This window comes from Micrasema longulum, unplaced genomic scaffold (genome assembly GCF_059751315.1).
Source record: "Micrasema longulum isolate JH-2025_06_02 unplaced genomic scaffold, ASM5975131v1 h1tg002721l, whole genome shotgun sequence".
In the NCBI taxonomy this organism is placed as follows: domain Eukaryota; kingdom Metazoa; phylum Arthropoda; class Insecta; order Trichoptera; family Brachycentridae; genus Micrasema; species Micrasema longulum.
Window position 1 is genome coordinate 91,709 of NW_028279851.1, and position 3,842 is coordinate 95,550.

The following is a 3,842-nucleotide window of genomic DNA, read 5'->3' on the forward strand; positions in this document are numbered from 1 at the left end:
CCCCTGTAACGAAAATAACAACACAAATTGATACCAAGGTTTCTTCATTTGTTACGGAAAGTTATGTGTGACGATAAACGGATAATAAAATATGGGATTATAGTATTTTATAAATTTCATTTTCTTATATACTATAGCCTGTTAATGAGAGGGCGTAAGTACCTCTTCTAAAAACGAATTAAATCAATGATGATTATAAATGCTTAGCGGAAAATATAGTACATAAAAACCGTATTATCAATATAATCGTTCACAACTTTGGAAAGTTTTAGAAAAAAATCCATGTGTAGCTACATATTAGTTTTCAGATCTTTTTTTTATTGTTGTATTTTTATTAAGTACCGATGATTTACAAAAAAAAACTTAATAAAGATAAATTTATTTTGATGCCTTCGAAAATAAAATAAATACCAAGGGTGCAAAATTTAAAGATTAGTAATTATTAAATGGATAGTGGAGGTGGGTTGCGCACGGATCGATGAGTGGATCAAGCCAAATATGTAAAATGTATGCACTGTTTATGAATTTTATTAATTAGTCTATATAAATTGGTTATGTTTTTTATGAATATTTTTGTTTTTTTATTGTTTATTGTGTTAATTATAATTAGGTTAATTGGTTTAATTACGTTTTTTTATTGTTATTATTTTGTTTACTTTGTTAACTTTGTTAAATAGCTAATCTTAGGCATTTTTCACATTTTGTAAAATGTTTCCCTCGGCACGGGACACCCCACCCCAGTGAGGGAACATTATTCTGTATAAAAAAAAGAATACAAACAATGTAAAAGTATAAATAAATAAATAAATATGAAGATTACAATGGTTGGGGCATGTGCACAGAATAAATGATAATCGTACACCAAAAAATATTCTTTATACCACTCCGGAAGGTAGACGAAGCAGAGGCAGACCAAAATAAAGATGGTTGAATAATGTGGAAAGTGACATTAGAGTGATTGGCCTCACGAACTGGGGAGGAGCTGCAGGGTGCAGGGAGGAATGGAGACTAATTCTGGAGGATGCCAAGGCCCACAACGGGCTGTAGCGCCACTGATGATGATAACAGAATTTCAGGGGTGGGTGTCAATTTTTATGTATTTTAAACTAATCCGACGGCAGCTCACATGATCTAAATTTCTACTGAATAAAATTTGACATTAAGGTTGTACTTTCCAAGATAACTGGCCAAGAAAAAATGCATACAGGGGATAAGGGATGGATGTCAGTTAAATGCTGGAAATTAAGTGAAGTTAATATTCATGAAAACCATTTTAGATGATATAAAACAGTGTAGGCCGTTAACAATAAGCAGGTTCTTTTATCAAAATGTGTTGCAACCGAGAGGGAAAACATTTTCAAGAAGGGATATGGAAGTCTGGGCATTTACAGGGCTTACGACCTGTCATTGACTGGTTTAAGTGGCACTATTCACACTGCGTAACATTCACCCTTCTGCCTATGTTTAAACATCCACATTTCTTTAACTCTTCCATCTGTTGACTTTTGTGAAGTAAAAGAGCTGAAACCTTTATCGTGTGAGTGAGATTCATCCGGCTGAACCGTTTCACCTACTGGGCAACGACTAAAAACACTTCTTCAATTTTTATGCTTCTTCTTTTACCAGTTAGTTCAATCAACAATGTGATGAGTATATCCAAATGTCCAAGATTCTTTTATATTTATAAGTTTACTTTAATATCCAAGAGGTGTGAAATTTTAAAAACGTTATATCTCAAAACTTCAATTTTTGACATTCATGCTTTATATCCTGTACCCTTCATAAACGAGTAGTTTGTATTTAATTTAAATGTTTATTTATGCATCTAACGGTTTATAACAGGAAACAAATAAAGTTCACATCTAAATGCCAAAAATGCCAATCATAAAAGTAATTAAAAGATACCACATTGAATTACAGTTATTTTTTGGGAAAAAAAAGTTAGTACATAGATAGTAATACACATGACTTATACATAATTACACAATTTTGATTCATTTACCTTTTTTTATAGCTTTTACATTTTAATGCAATGGCGGCTTTCGTTTCAATTTCAGCTTAGAAATATTTTCTAATACAAAAGCAATTAAATATAATATAATAGAATTCAGATCCCAAAAAATAATGACACGTTAAGGTCGCGTATATACCTTTTAATGATTTTTTACTCGAACGGAGATCATATTATTATGTCAGCCGAATGTGCAAAAAGTTGCTAAACATCAAAATAAATAATTTATGCAGACGCGAAAGAAGTTTTCGAAAAAACTACGCGTATTTTACCGCGAGTTATACAATAATAGTATAATGAACAGGTGACGTAAGATTCTGCAGTCATAGTTGGTAATAAATTAAAAGCGCAAAGGTGACTAGAATAATGTAAATTGTAAATAAAACAAACGGTCCGGTCTATTCGGTAAATCCGGGTCCAGAGGACGGAGGTAAAGGTAGAGAGGGAGAGGACGATCATCACACGAGACGTGACTCACCTGTCCTACTCACAGATCACACCTCGCTAAAGCACCTACATATTTAGCAAAACCGATTACTGCTATTTAGTTTCATTAGCATGCGATTTTTTTTAGCTTAGAATGTAAAATGATACATGTATTTATTTACTGTATTTAAATCAATTACAGACACGTTACAAGTGCGAAGAAAATGGCATTTTAATTTTCTAACGGACTGTCATGGTGATCAGACGTGATGTTACGCTGAAATATGTTGTGTGTGATTAAATAAATCTTGCAACTGTGAAAAAACAACACAGATACATCGTTTCTTTCGTAAATAAAATCCAATATACGAAATTAGGAGGTAATTAATTATATATTTCTAAATTACGTTTTTCAAAATTTTGACAGATGTCAGTTAATGTCGTTTTTATGGTAACGCGTTACACAGAAGCAAATAAGAACTAAAGAAATATGCATATTTTTTATTACTATTTAATTATACGTCAGTGTACATACAGTCAACATACATTACAAAAATCACAATTTTGAAATTTTACAAATATGTTTATTATGCCATATAATATATATTATGGGAAACGTCTGTTATGTAAGATGCATGTCTAAAGAACCGATGTAATGTATTGTTTTTTAAAAGTTATGAGGCCCTTCAGTGTTTTTCAGAATCTTTCAGGGCCTATCTTCAAGGGACTATTTCAGAGGTTATTTTAAAATTTTCGTGAAGTATTTTAAAAAGATTTATCGCTCCATTTTGAGAAAGTAGGTTTTACGGGTGGCTTTTCAGAATGTTGTTAAAAAAAATTTAGACACTCCAAACAATCGATCAATATAATAACCGACTATTATTGTGCCATAACCATAATGCGATGCTTAATTGCCAAACTGAAATTTCCAGTGACCGACCGAAAATTCGGTTTCGGCCAATAAAACGGGTTCCGGCCGCGGTTTCGGTTTCAGACAAAATTTGGCCTAAAAATCGGCTCAGCCGAAACCTGCGGTTGGAATATGTCGGATTGCATTCGGCTGTATAAGTTATAATATCTATAACAAAACAAGAAATTAAAAAGCATTTGTAATAAACCAATTTATGGCTTTTTTTAAATGAACTCGTAAGGTTAAATAGTAAAAACGCCTAATTTTGGGCGTTTCTAAGTGATTTTTAACTTACTTAAATAAGTTTCGGTTTCAGCCGAAACTAGAACAGAAGCCGAAATTCGGTACCGGTTTTGGCTGAAAACATTTTATCGGCCGGTTACTAGAAATTACATTAAGATATTAAAATTAGCAAATCCTTCACGCAGTTGCCACTGCTATTTTTAAATAATTATTCACCTTCACTAAATAGAGTAGCGAGGTACGATATACAGG